Here is a 15,299-nt window from a genome sequence, read left to right as displayed (position 1 = left end):
ACTTTTTATGCTGTCTGTGCTTTGATACAATTTAAGTGGACGGGTTGTAAAAATGCTGGGGTGGGGGGATAAATTGGCTCTTGTTGCCAAAGCAGTTGTTTGCACTAGGTAGTATGTGCATGTTTATCTTTGCTGTAAAGTTTGATATTTTAACATGAGCGTCTATGGGGAGTGACTCACTTTAGAAGCTGTCCTCAAGTGGCCATTTGAGGAACTGCAGTTGTTGGCTTCAGATTTTTAAGTTGATTTAAACTGAAATTGAAACTGATAAGATTTATTCATTTATATTTCTAATCAGTAGTATATCATTAAAAAGTACAAAATGCTACTTTCAGCAGCTGGTCCCGATCAGCACAGTGGAAAGCTCCACATGCTTGGTTAGAGAGACTTGTTAATCTATTTTTTTTACACTGGATGCCCTCCCGATGCAGTTCCAGAGGGATTTATGTCTCCGTCTGAGATTGAAGTGGGAATCTCTGAAAACTTTTGCAACCAGCACATCTACAAGCCTAAAATTATAAAATACTCTACCAGTAAAATTAGCCTAAGTCGTTGAAAGCTAACATAGTGTAGACCCAAAACATAAAAACTCCCTAGTTCGAGATGAGGAGGAGATGCAAATTTCTTGGAGGGTTGTATCAGGAAGGGCATCCCACCTAAAGATTTGCCAAATCAAATATGCAGATTCATCTGGTGGCATGACCCATTATGAATAAGAGAGCAGCTAAAAGAAAGATTAAGTTTAAATCTTAGCCTAAACTGACATTGACTTAGTCTGAATTAAGGATCATGCCTCATTCAATTTAAAATACATTAATACTCCTAACAATCAAGCCTGACTCTATACTTCCTGCATGATCTCACAGCTTATTGGATTAGACTTAGATGGCTAATAGTAGTATCTCACAACCAAGCCAAATCTGTTAAAAGTTGAGGTTTCTAACTGATTTTGCACGTCTTTTATTAACACCTATAGTAGCTACTAACAACTGCTCCTGATAACGGAAAATGAAAATAGCTGAAAACTAGCTAAAAGAACCAGAATCATTGGTTTTTGAATGTTGTTATACTGACTCATACTGGTTGTGAAAGAATTCCTTTTTTTTTTTTACACAGGCACAAACTGGTAGAACCAGTTTTACTCTATGACCACCTCTAATGTCAACATGTCTCAACTGTTGAGGATGTATTCCACTGAATGAAATCCTTTCTTTTGTACTGGGAACTGAGGATTGGCTAATTAGTCATCAGTAACCACAAAATTGTAACCTTTATCCCGCTGACTGATTCACCTGCATTTTACTCACGACATCTTAAGTGCTATATAAAATACGTCACATAAAAACAACCACCCCTCTTCTTTTTTCTGTGGTTTAGTTATTTCTTTCTGTATTCTCTCTACCCAGCCTGTTCTTTGCCTTCATTACTCCTTTTGTCTTACGATATGTGGGGTTGCCCAGTGACTGCCTGGCTGCGGTTGATGCATTTTTGGATGGGGTGCCTTTTCCTGACCGCTCGGCAGCAGCCTGAGCCGTTGAGCCAGCTGAGATTAAACAGCAGCTAAATAAGCCGGGAACCTTCGGCAGATAGAGAGAACAGAACAAAACAAGCGTCTATCCCATTTGATCTCCCCTTTTTTCACTCCCCTTTTGCTCTTTCTATCCAGGCCAGGAAGCCTTTCCGTGACTATATTAGGAATCAAAGAGACTTGTACAGAAGGCACTGACCCCGTCAGAGCGTTTGAACTTTTGCTTTGCTCTCCCGATAGCGAGCTCGTGAGTCACGGAGGAGACTGAAAGAAAAAATATGTGGTATTCATTTTTGCTTTGAAGTTTACAGAAGTCGTAGCGTTTCTCATTACTTCGGTCTATTTTGCCTTTGAGATAAACCTCAGCCATTCAGCGTGTTTGATTTGTAATGTGAACAAAGTAGCCGTGCAGCTGAAAACAGACACAAACAGACTACACTGAGTTATTCCCACATTAATTATTTCCTCGCTGGGTCGAACTAGCGCCAATAAGGAGCTCTCCTAGCGACAGGCCAAAGAGGTCAAGAATCTTTTCAAGTGTTTCCTGGCAACAAGATGACCCTGCGCTGGGGAATACCATCGTTGTAGGCAAGCGTAGTTTGTTTTGTTTTTCCCCAAAATGACAGATTCGTGATTCAACAGACGCTCATTGAGCTAAATGAGGGCAGCTCGGGGTCGGCAGGAAAGCGTTACAATTGATTGACCATTGAGGTCAGGAAACCTTTATCTGATGACTTAATGATGACCTATCACCAGTATATTCACTCATCTGCTGTTTTTGATCTTTTCCCTAGTTCTGCCCATGTGAGTGCTCTTCTGTCATCATTTCTGCACATGTTACACCAGATACTGCAGCTTTCTTGTCACTGTTGGATCTGTGCTCCCCTATAAACCGTCATCCTTCATGCAAAAGAGATGTGATCCTCTTGGGAAAGTACAAATTCTGCTCAATGTCCTGCAAGGAGGGATTCTCCCATGGTCTTTGCGGAGATGCTGTAGTCGCCGCTGTGATCTGGAGTCGTGTTATAAAATTAGACAGTAAAAGAAAACAATCGTATCGCCATTTCTTCTGAAACTATACAACATCAGATATGTTGTAATGTTTGTGGCTCATCTTCGTGCATTCGTAGCTGTCATCTGCTTTTTTGTATCACATCAAATCTGCCTGTTTCTGCTCCTTCTCAGTCTTTCTAACAAATCCACACTGACAGACACACAATGCCGTTAGTGTCCCACCTCTCTGGAGGGCCATCCAAGTTCAAACCACCAAATTTGCCACTAAAAGCTTCCTCTGCACTGCAAAGCTGGTGTAACGGGACCATGAAGGTTTCACTCAAGTGCTTTGGTTTAAGAGGTAAAAGACCTCTAATATCCAAAGAGGGATCAGGGTGCAAACCGGCAAGGTTTCCTTGGCACCCTCTTAAAGCCCCCTCATTCAAATACACAGCTTCAATGAAAACACAGGGTCATTTCTCCTAGAGGAGGATTTGGATGCTCTCCACTGTTGAGATGTAATTTTGGTAGATTCAAATTACCCACAAGTTTGCATGCCAAGGAGAAGCAGATTTAGGGACTGTGGAAATCTGGAGAAGAGTCGGTTTCCTCGGCATGACTTTTTGATTTTGACCAAAATTGTAGCCTTCCAAAATATCTCTTTCTACATTTGTCATCACCTAAAACATCACAAGCATGGTCTGATATGTTCTGAGCTATAGCAGAGATTGTACAAAATTTAATGGTCTGGAGAAAGAGAGATGAAGCGGTGGCACTGGGACGGGATTATTATGCATATCCATCCATCATCTTACTATAATATAGAAAATGAGCTGACCAACTAAAACACAATTTAGAGTCCTGCAAATACCTCCATCTACATACGAGCGGAAAGGGGTTTTCACCCACACTGAAAAAAAGGGACTGGCCATCTCTTGGATTTATGTAAGCATCTTGCATGTATTTAACACAATTGCCTCATGTTTTAAAGATAAATGTAACTATATAGTGTAAAAACTACATGATATGCAGAAAGGGTGTATTAAATTGTTCATATCATGTTCAGGTGAAGTAAGTCAATAAGATAGCAACGTTAAATCTCGTGAAACCACGCGTGATTTCATCTCGCGGGCTTTGGATCGTGGTTTAAAAAATGCATCCATCTCAGTCAAGTCGAGCAGCCAACTCTACGTTTTTTGGTATGTCTTGATTTTTTGAATTAATATTTACCATATTTCAGCCAAATGTAGTTAAACGTCTAAAGTGCCGCCATGTAACATGCTAAAAAAGAGCCGTTAGCTTATTTGCTGTTTTATCTGTTATCAAAGAATTGGCGCTTTTTCATTTGAATTTGTCTTTGGCACAAGAGCCGTAATATCACATTAAACCTAATTACGAGGCACTCATAACATAATTTGGTTTTCTGTGTGAATAGATTTGTCAACTGACTCTTCAGTTACATTGTGTATTTACTGCACCGTGGTGTTAGTGAGATTTTGGACATTGAACAGCTTTAGCTAATATCATCAGCGGTATTATGCTAGCTTACATCCCTACCCCTCCTGCCCTCACCTGCTGTCCTTTTGTTTTTGTTTTTGTTTTTGTTGATGCACATTGAGAGACCACATCTATTCTGCATTTCACCAGGAGTCAGCTGATGGATTGTGGGTTCAAGGTGTTATGGTAAGAAAGTATATTCTATTTTCGCTTAAGGTTTCTGTAACTTAATTATAATAGGTTTTTTATAATTATTAGGTGCATGCATACTCAAATAGACCACCCTATTAATACAACTGAGAAATCCAAAATCTGCCATAGGTTTAACTTATACCTGTATGTATTGTCAGAAAGGTGATTACTGGACTCACATTAATGCACACTTGAACTAAAATGAGGTTGTAACTTGTGGGTTCTTGGGTTGCAAATCAGAAATAAACATCTTTGGATTTTTTTAATCCCATAAGATCTGGAAACACAGTTTTTATTCAACAAAACATTACTGATTATTAACCAAGCACAGTGCCTGCTGTTATTTCAAAATAATTTTATGTCATTTCAGATGAAATGCAGCATTCCAGTGCATCCCAACCATGCCTTTACAGTCAAGGTTTCTGACGGAGCTGAGTTTCTCTCTGACAGTCTGCTGAAAGTGTTTGCAAAGTGATCGGGGGAACAGGGCACAAAGCTAAAGGATGTAGCTGCCATGATGACAGTAAGAACTTTAAAATTCTTTAACTACAAAGTGTATATGTATTGCATTAGGTCAGTAAAAGATTTTTATGCTGCATCCATTGAAACAGTCAACTATTACCTGTGAGTACTGATTCCACCGAAAGGATGCCATAATTTTCGTCATGCATTTACTGGCCCACTGAGAAAAATTGATCTTTTTAAAAAAATAAATGTTCTGGAAACTATATATCCATAAAGTTGATGTCAAACAGGAACTTTTGATATTGCTTTGTAGATGCTGGTGTTGCATGTTGACTGGTTTAAGTTTTGGTCTGGGATCATTTTCTTCTGTGCTACTGAAAAGTTCACAAATCTCTGTTTTCTTTGTTATAATACTTTAGGATGACATTAATGCTCAAAGGGAGTCTCATCAAAGTGCTCCGCATCTGTGTGAAAGACAATTGCAACATCTTGGTGCAGGAGTTCATGGTGAGTGTTTTATGAGTAGATTGTGGCTTTGCAACATTTAAAAATGCATTTAGTTATCCACTTGATCCTCATTGGACCAGTTAGGACCAGTAGTCCTCTTTAATAATTTGAAGTTCACATGAGGCCTGGTAGTGAACTCAGCCGCCGGCCCTTGAGGCCCCACCCCTGTATTAGGGGTCACATCAGTGTGAAAAAACTTTAAATTTGTCATTCTAGTGAACAAAGGAAAATCCCACCAATATTTACATTAGCTTTTGTTTGAAAAAAAAAAAAGACCAACAGCTAACCAAATTGTGGGGCTGAAAGTCTAAATTCTAACATCTTCTGAGTGACAAAACCTGGATTTCTGATGGGCCGGTGTCTTTCTAAGAAAAACTAATGTAAAGCATTTGAAATTATGTTTTTCACCCTCTCTTAGAAACTCTGTTAGACCATGAATGGCAGCATGGCAGGCCACTCTTTGGCTATAGCTATTTACTATGTTGCTTGCATTGGTTTAAATTACTCTAACATTAGAACTGGTAGATTCAAAAGAGATGAGTTTAAAAAGGAATCTTAAAGAAATGTTTTGTGTTTAACCAGGACTTGACTGAGGCCACTGCACAGATTGAGAAAACCACAATGAACATCTGTCTCCAGAGGATGCACCAGGCAATGACTTTTCTGACGTTGGCATCATCATCGAGGGTATAGTAGTTCTTCAAGATCTGGATAACGTGACCTTTGCAGTAGCCATGCTGTTTGGACCTTTTTTATTCCTTCAATATGAGTTACCCATCACAACTCTGCTACACTTTTGAGGTGATTCAAAGGGTGGTAATGGAGTTGGAAGCAACTCAGCTCTCAAGAAAAGCTCACAACTAAGACAAAACTGCTCCTGCAACGAAGCTCACTGTTATGCATGTGAGGTGACCAGCTCTAGGTGAGAAGACATTTAAATCTCACACTTGTTCTGCTGCATTTTTGAAGCTCAATTCCAGGAACAGATCGCAGGGTTCATTTTTATATACACTGCAACTGCCATGAGGACGAGCCGTTTTTTTGTTGTTGTTGTTGTTTGTTTTTCCTTTTGCTCTGTACAAGTTCTCTGTCTGTTTGGCAGCATTTTTAAATTTCTCTTTGTATTTTTTCTTTCTTTTACTAGTGAAGAGATGTAGCATGAACAGTTATGCAGTCTAAATATCCCATATGGGCCGTGTGAAATGGTATTTTCAGTTTCATTCAGTTGAAGTAAGGAACGTTGAATATTTCTAAGTGTGCTGTTTTGAACCAAGATGTCACAGTATGATCAGTGCCGTAATTTTTGACAGTCACTGTATCAATGTTATTTTTGCATCTCTTGAATAAAGGTTTTGACCTGCAAGTGCTAATTTCTTTAGTTATTGGGGTAAAATGGGTAATGTTAATAGGAAGGTGTTTGCCAATTCAGTAACCTAATTTAATGTTAATGGAAACTAACATTACCTCAAATTGTTTAGTTATAATTGTTGTTTAACTGAATCTTGACGTTAGAGGCCTTAAATAGAATGTTTTGTATTGTTCTTTCCCAACATTTTTCAAAAGAAAGAGTCTAATTTCTTTGCTGTGATTGATTCCAGAGAACACGGAAGAACTGACATTATTTAACTGTTGGTTTATATAGATTCAGTAGTGGAGTAATGTCAGTTTAATTCTTTACCTACTGTCAATGCAGTGAAATTAGACATTTTGTTTTGAAAGGTTACTGGTGGATGCCAGCAACCATCTTGGAAGAGAACAATATAATCTGTTATAAGGCCTCCATTTGAAAATTGTGTATTTGATACTAGAATATAATAGCAAAATGTAATTTGAAGATAACATGTAGTATTTAAGTGACCAAGTAGTATTGGGTAAAAGTTATTGAATGGTGTTGGGATAAAGTGAGAAAATTGTGAAGGATTAAAATATTTCAAGAGCTCAAATTACTTCATCAAAACATGTTTAAGTCACATTTTATCAACACAAATTGCACAGGTTTATTGAACATGAATAAATTGTGTTAATTTAACTCAATTGTTTAAGTTGCTGCCAAAGCAAAACATCTGTGTGCAACAAATGTCCACCATTGAATTAAGTAAATCCAACAACATATTTTTTTCAGTGCACTGCAGTCCTCCAAAATTTCAATTGCACATCACTTTAAATGGCTGAACTATGCATTAGTCGAATGCTAATTGGTTGATGGGAAGGAAGGAAAGGAAAAAACAAAACCAAAGGCAGACATTGCAGTGAACACTTTTCTGTTTCGCTTCAGGTCTTTGTGCATTATAACGTCACTCTTTTCCACGGCTGGCTGACGGACCAATAACAGCACAGGTGAGAGTGGCCCACAGACCGGTTGTACCACATACTTTGTACACTGCCTGCAAGGACAGCGGAGCTCTCTCCGTCCCTGGACTCCCACTGCATACAGGCTCTCGCTGTTGAACCATAAATTCCACTTAAAACTGGCACACAGTTACAACTTGGGCCCTGAAGGTTCTTATCTATACCAGGGGACATCATGTTGCTTGGCAACCACCTAATGGGCATAAAATAGATTTTATGCTCTTGTAAGACCTTGTAAAATCATTATATCCATTTATTTTCATGACATGTAATTTATATCCACAAATCTTACATTTTACATGATATATTATGATGTCATCACGTTGCCACACGTGGGTGGGTGTTGGTAGTTACAGACCAAACATTATTGTAATATGTGGATGTACTAGTGTTAATAATTATTAGTAGGCAACACTTGCTATTGAGCACTTGAAATACTAATCGACTAAGCCAATCAGTCATATTTTATGTACAAATGAGTAAACACATGTAAGCAATGTCCAATTGGACAGCTAGACTGGTGCAATCCATCATGACATTCAGTAAAGACACGTGGACGTGATAAATAGCTTCATATGAAACATACACAGTACCGGTTGGGATAATGTTTAACTTTGTCCTTTAAACTATACTTTTTTATGAATGTTTACTTAGTTTTTGATATGTGGACTATTTAGTTTAATCCATTTAAATCAACATCTCTGGTGTATTAAACTCTTTTCACAGAGCTGAAAGAGGACAAAGAATTAAACTACATCAATAGCACACAATGGATTGTGGTTTTTACTGCTGCTGACTGAGTAAACAAGAGCAAGCAAGCCTTGGTACTTGTATACTTTGCAGTATTATTAAATGACCATTAGTGATGATATTGTATATAAGATCCACTGCAATCTGTTTCATAAAACTGAAGCGTGTCATTTAATTAGAAAAATATAAAAGGGAAAAAAACACCCCCAATTAATTTTAGTAAAGTTACGAACTGGTCAATGTGTTTAACCTGAAAGTATAAAAAGTGGGTTAAAAAAAACTTTTCTTTATTAATAATACTGTACTTGTGTTTTCTGGCATTCCTCTCCACACATTCAGCTGCTGAAAACTGACACTGCTGAAAATAGGCCATGCTTTTGTCTCTGATTACTCCTTCATTCAGCCTCCCAGCCCCCATGTACATACCCTATGGGGATAGCCACCTGTCTCAGCTGACTCCTGGGATGCCTCTTTGGCCTTACAGACAGCCCCATTGTGCTGGGGTGGGGTGAGTGGGGCTAAAGCCTCTTAGCCGGCTGTTACTGATAGGACTCAGGAGACTTCTGCTGTCTGGGAAGGTTTACAGAAGTGACAAAGACTAACAGGGTTCACTTCCTGTATTTTTTGTTGTCATTACTGATTTCAGGTTTGCATTCATGGGTTTGCTCAAATGAAGGATTAGGGTTAATCCATATAGTCAATAGTGCAGTACAGACCAGCTGAGATGACACCAGCTTTAAAATACAATATGGTGACTGGAGAGAGCAAAAGCTGACCTGACAGTGTGCAGGCTGCTGGTTGCATTAATGATTTCCTCTGTGCTGGATCATCGTGTGAATCACTGCTGCGCGGCGCGTTGACAGCTTGTCCGCTTATGTAGATAGATGACCAGATAGTGTGCTCCTGCCTGATGTAGCCACACAGGTGAGGATGTTGTACTTTCTGCTCGGAGACTAATGAAGACTAATGATCTTGCACATTGCTGATAGGGTAAAAGCGCTGGAAAAGCAAGTCAGATTTCCTCGACTGAAAAACTATCGAGCTGTAAAATATCCTGCTAATGGCCACTCAGGAACACCTCTTCAGATATTTATACTTATACATGAAAAAAGTGCCAACCTTCTACATTATTGAGGTGTTTGGTATCACATGAGTAATATGGTAGTATAGTTAATTTTCTTCTACTTGCAAGCTCTTCATTAGAATAAATTCATGGGGAATCTCTGCAGCTTGGCAAGCAATGCAACATAGCATGGATTCCACTGCAGCCCACTTCTGAAAACAGAGGGATGATAGATGTGTGGCTGCAAGCCTTTCAAACAGGCATCCTCTTTTGTTGTACAGATGTTGACATTCCAGCTTCAGGAAACATTTTACAGCAGTGTAAATGTTTGCTGTGGGATTTTTGCTTATAATAGTGCTTTTTTTAGCTCTACGTTGTGGCATCAAGTTGTTTAGACTTCTGTGATACTGATGTGGTTAGATAAGTAGCACACGGAGTTGCTGATTAGTTTCAGCTGCTTTGCTGTTAATTAAATGAACAACCCCCAAAACAGGAGTGCTGTAAGACGTGGAGGCCACTGACATTTTGTGGAGCCTGGTTAGCATTTGTCATAGAATACCAGAACTCTGTGCTTTTCGCAGATAAGAGCAGGTTCATCTTGAGCACATGTGGCAGACGTGAAATGGTCTGGAGAAGGCGTGGAGTCATACTTGTTACTGTTCAGGATGACCAGTTAGGTGGTTGGTCAGGGATGGTCTGGGGAGCCATATCCGTGGAGGAACATATAGACCTCTACCAGCTTGGCAACTGAACCGTGATTGGCATTAGGTATCGGAATCAAATCCTTGGACCCATTGTCAGATCCTACGCTGGTGCACTGGGTTGAGCTCAGTGATGACCAGATCCAGATCTGGACCACCATCCCTCATCTCATTAAAAGCATGCTCCGACATTGTCAGACGTGTACATATCTGTGGGGGTCATACAAACTACTGAGTACCATTATGAGTTGCTGCAATGAAATTTCAGAGAAAATGTACTAGCCTGCCGCATCATTATTTTTGCTTTAATTTTCAGGGTGTCTTTGAATTCAGCCTTCTATAGGTTTCATTTCCGTGACATCCTTTAGTTCAGCGGTCCCCAACCCCATCGTTTGGTACTGGGCCGCGAGAGTTATAGTTCAGGTGTGAAATTTATGGTTTTCAGGGTTTTTATCGTTATTTTTTTATCGTCATTAACTCGGTTTCCCTGGGTCTTTTCCAGTGTGTTATGAATAAATCCACGACACCTTAAAGGCCGGTCCGTGAAAATATTGTCGGACATAAACCGGTCTGTGCCGCAAAAAAGGTTGGGGACGGCTGCTTTAGTTCGTAAAACAATGCCCCTTCCATATCAGCATGATTTGTTTCCCCCCCCCCCCCCCCCCCCCCATTAAGATCTGACGAGTTCTATAAGTGTTCCTTTTATTTTTGCAGCAGTATTTAGTGTTGCAGTACTGCCTGCACATACTAAAGAAAAGAGCCCGAAGCTTCAGACTACTCTAAAGCTTCTTTGTACTCTTGGCTCAGTATCATGTCTGTAAGATCAGATATCTTTAATATGGCCAACTGAGGGAAACAGCACTGTCTGTGAACACAGACACCACATGCTGCGTAAACCCTCTATTTATAAGAGGCAAGAAAGCTGACTTAAAGGAGGATTGGCATTAAAGGCGGAGGAGCCAAAACACCTTGTTTAGGGAGAATGGATGAATTGAGGGGGCTGTATCAAGCTGTTCTAGTAGAGTCCAGAATATAATCCCAGGAGTCCACCTTAAAGCAGAATAACTCAAGAATGATGTGTTGTCGAGAATCTGCAGCTCATCTCCAAATAAAGTCTGTAAGAACACTTTGTTTCTTCACACACACCGTATCAATAATGAATGTCAACCCTCCTACCAATGAAATCTGTCAAGTCATGAGAAAGTGCCCCTTAATGGTCTTATGTGTTTGCACGGCCCTGCAGCCATGTCTGTTGGCAGCTCGTTTTGTGCGCCTGTCAACAAACAGAAATGTGCTGACTCTGTGACGAGCACGACAGGAACAACACCGACTGGGCCAACGTGTGCCTTTATTCCGAAAAGCCATTAACTAGATCCTCGGAGCGAGGCGGAAACTTAGCCAAAAATGAATCAGATTTCACTGGAATAATAATAAACAGTGATGAACGGGTAGCGCCTCTGTCGTTTAGTTTGCCTGCAGGACTCTCCGCGTATCAGAAGAGCATAAATCTGTTCACCTGACTGCAAGCAACAAGTTCACGCAGGTCTGATGGAAAGGGTTTTTTTTGTCCTTCTTCCTTTTGAATTCCCTGCAGCTTCAGTGAGATGAAATCCTCGCAGCCTTGAAGCTATGACCTGCTCTGTGACTCTACAAAGGCTGTATTTTATGACTTTATTAACCTTTTACAACAGTACAATGACAATTGAAGGTTAAGGGGAGATAATAGACGTGTGATGCAAGTAATGACTTGGTAACCTTCCAGATAAAAATAAAGATTTCTGTGGTTGATAGCTCCAGATGGGTTGTGTTGCCCTCCACCAAACTTTCCAGTTCACAACCATTGCAGCCCAGTTTTAAATAGCTGTTATAGCCTGAAGGACTAACAACAATGCCTCTAAATAATGTCATCTTCACGATTGTAAAGGCATATCGACGTGAATCCAAAGTTAGGCGAGCAAGTTGAAGCCTGAGCGGGATTATTTATAGCGTGCCATGCGATTTGACGATCAGCCTAATGGCGCTGTCAGGCTTGTGGAACAAAGATGGAAAACTGGCTCAAACAGCAGCGAGGCCTGGAGGCATGAATGGGCTTTCATCACACTCGCTCTTCCATGATGCATTGAAATCAATAGGATGCTCTCGTTCTCAGCCCAGCGGTGCAGATAGGTGTCAGTCAATACTATGCCCCATTAACAGATGAGGAACGAGTGCATTCCAATGTGTCTGCGAGACCTTTGACATGTTGCGACACAGTGTTATTTTGCAACACTGTTTTGCTCCGCTGATGTTTGATTCCCGATGATATATTGCTTTATGCTGATATTAAAGATACTCAAACTGTGAAGCTGATTGGCTTTAGTGATTTCTTGAACTTTAGGTAGTAGGTGCCAGTAGGTTTGCAGATTTCTTTATTAGAATAATATTTTTGACCTTTTAAAAGATAAACTGTGATAAAAAAAAAAAGAAGTATCCATTTAATTTTGCACTTGACCTTCCACACAGGATGATTTGCAGTAAGCGACAAACTCCAGAGCTGGAAAATGATGTCCAGACCAGTCAGTACCCACAGACTCAAAAAAAAATACAATAACACGAAGAAATTGTGACACCTATGAAAGAGCTCTTTTATGCATCTCCTGTTTAAATTCGTTCACGCTTAAAGTTTTGCCCGTGTTGGAGTATTTTTAATGCCGATACTGTTTATATAGTTATATATTGCACACTTAGTTTATGCAAGGTTAATTTCCAAGAAGTCTGTACTCCAGCTTTAGCGCTAATTGCCCTCTAGCCTAGCTAGCTAAGTTTGCTAGGTTTAGCTAAACGCTTAGCACTCTTCCACATACCTCTTTTTCAGTTTTGGTAACATAAATAAATAAAGTAAATAAAATCCACAGACCCAATGCTTAATTAAGGCCATAAAAAGAAATCTAGTGAGGAACAACAAGTGCAGAATTGTTTCTTGTGCAATGCTACATCATCTTCACCTGGACAGGCAAAGTAGCACATAGCATGGCTGTAGGCTGTTTGGTTAAGCATAACAATTGAGGGCTGTGTTCTGAAATTAAATGAGTATTTGATGAGGAAATACCAAGCATGCACAATAAAAAGCATGCTGTTCAAAAGCCTTGCCTTGCTTCAAGCTCAGATAGCCCTATGCACACCTCCAATAGGCAAACACAGGTAATTCTTCCACCCCGAGCTCAGCAAACATTTCCCAGCAACTATGTCACTGCATTACTTTAGACACAGCTCATAAAGCAATGATTACACACCGGTTCTTATCAGACCCCAGCTGCGGTGATGTAATTCGAGGCTGTAACTGAAATGCAAACATACCAGGGGAAACACATGAGGTGTGTTTGAGGCAAGCAAGGGTGAAGTAGCTTCACATTACCCCTGCACACTCGTGAGATAGTCTGTGTAATATGGCTCATTAACACCGTCTTGTCTGTCTAGCCAGAGCTGAGTCCTGAACTGTTTGTATTGCCAACATGTAATTAAAGGGGGTCAATACCAAACATTTAACGCCAGTGCTTGGTGCTCCTTCATCCGACGTGCGTTGCCGTTGTCTGTGTAAACGACCCTGACGCTCCACTTTGTGCAAACACACCAAAGGGAAGGTGGAAAGCCCATCCTGCATGTGATGTAATGTGGCTAACTTGCAGGTTTACTTTAACAGTCAAGGAACAGGAGGGAGTGCAATGACCTGCAGCTATACTCGCAAGGAGGGAAAAACCTCACTGTAAATCATGACAGCGCTCCGCTTCCTGCTTGCAAAGTGGGACCTTGACATAATTTGGGGTTATGATGGAGAAGACGGAAAGTATGTGTTTGTTTGTTTGGATGTTTACTCAGAGGAATATAATTGTCACCGTATAAATTTAAAGTGGGTAATTCAAGCCTCTTCTTTTTTTTCTTTTTCGTAAACAAGCCTGACAAAGTCAGACGTGAAACATACGAGTCAAAGACTGAAAACGCCACATAAGCAAAGCCCTTTCCTTCTTCTTCTTCTTCTTCTTCCCCGTTCATTCTTGCAGCATCGAGCCAGTTTCCATGCTCTGCCTGCAGGAGTTGGTTGCTCACATGAAGCCCTTAGGTTCCCCTTATGATGCTCTCCCTCCTCGATTTTTCAAAGAGGTTTTTCTCACTATAGCATCAGCTGTACAATCCATTGTAAATAGTAGTCTGTCCTCTGGTGTTGTACCTGTCAATCTCAAACATGCAGTGATTCAGCCTCTACTCAAAAAACCTGCTCTTGATCCTGATATTATTGCGAATTACAGACCTATTTCCAAACTGCCTTTTATCTCAAAGATTCTTGAAAAGGTAGTTTACAAGCAATTAATGTCCTTCCTAGAAGAACACGGTATTTTAGAAGTTTTCCAATCTGGTTTTAAAGCTTTACATAGTACTGAATCTGCCCTTTTAAGAGTTTTTAATGATGTGTTTTTGGCAAATGACTCAGGTGACTGTGTTATTATTGTGCTGTTAGATTTAACTGCTGCTTTTGATACAGTGGATCATAATATTTTAATTTCCCGCTTAGAGCAGTTGGTGGGTATGCGGAGTACCGCACTGCAGTGGCTCAGATCCTATTTGGCAGAGCGAACTTTCTCTGTGAAACTAGGGGAGTTTGTATCCTCTACTGCTTCTCTTCAATGTGGGGTTCCACAGGGTTCAGTTTTAGGCCCGCTTCTTTTCTCTCTATATCTCCTACCCCTTGGGTCTATTTTCAGGAAACATGGGATTTCTTTCCACTGCTACGCCGATGACTCCCAGATTTATTTCCCACTTAAAAAGATAAATGGCTTCTCAGTAGACCCGCTGCTCAGATGCCTTGATGAAATAAGGACTTGGATGGCTTTGAACTTTTTACATTTTAATGAACAGAAAACAGAAGTGATGGTTTTTGGTGGCGCTTCTGAGGCCACTATTATAGATCTTGGTTCACTGGCACAGTATGTTAAACCAGTCATCACTAATCTGGGAGTTAAAATAGAGGCAAATCTTAAACTTGAAAGCCAGGTCAGAGCTGTTGTAAGATCTAGCTTTTTTCATTTGAGGGAATTAGCCAAAATAAAGCCTATCTTATCGAAACAGCATTTTCAGACAGTAATCCATGCCTTTGTTACTTCTAGGCTGGATTATTGTAACGCACTTTATTTTGGGGTTAGTGATGCGTCCATTAGGCGCCTGCAGGTTGTGCAAAATGCTGCAGCACGTCTTTTAACTGGAACAAAAAAGTTTGAGCACA

The 15,299-nt window shown here is 40.2% G+C and overlaps 1 long non-coding RNA gene across 1 annotated transcript; it reads left to right on the top strand.

The window, feature by feature from the left end:
• Positions 1 to 3,420: 3,420 nt before the first annotated feature.
• LOC146580353 (uncharacterized) lies at positions 3,421 to 7,294 on the top strand. The gene is made up of 4 exons (XR_014891256.1): positions 3,421 to 4,204; positions 4,581 to 4,733; positions 5,095 to 5,182; positions 5,765 to 7,294. It is a non-coding gene; the product is annotated as an uncharacterized LOC146580353 (long non-coding RNA).
• The last annotated feature ends 8,005 nt before the right edge of the window (positions 7,295 to 15,299 follow it).

The sequence above is a fragment of the Mchenga conophoros genome, linkage group LG3 (assembly GCF_057382185.1).
Source record: "Mchenga conophoros isolate Kocher_MC1m ecotype Shallow Benthic linkage group LG3, M_conophoros_male_GT1.1, whole genome shotgun sequence".
Taxonomy (NCBI): domain Eukaryota; kingdom Metazoa; phylum Chordata; class Actinopteri; order Cichliformes; family Cichlidae; genus Mchenga; species Mchenga conophoros.
This window is presented reverse-complemented; position numbering and strand designations above follow the sequence as displayed.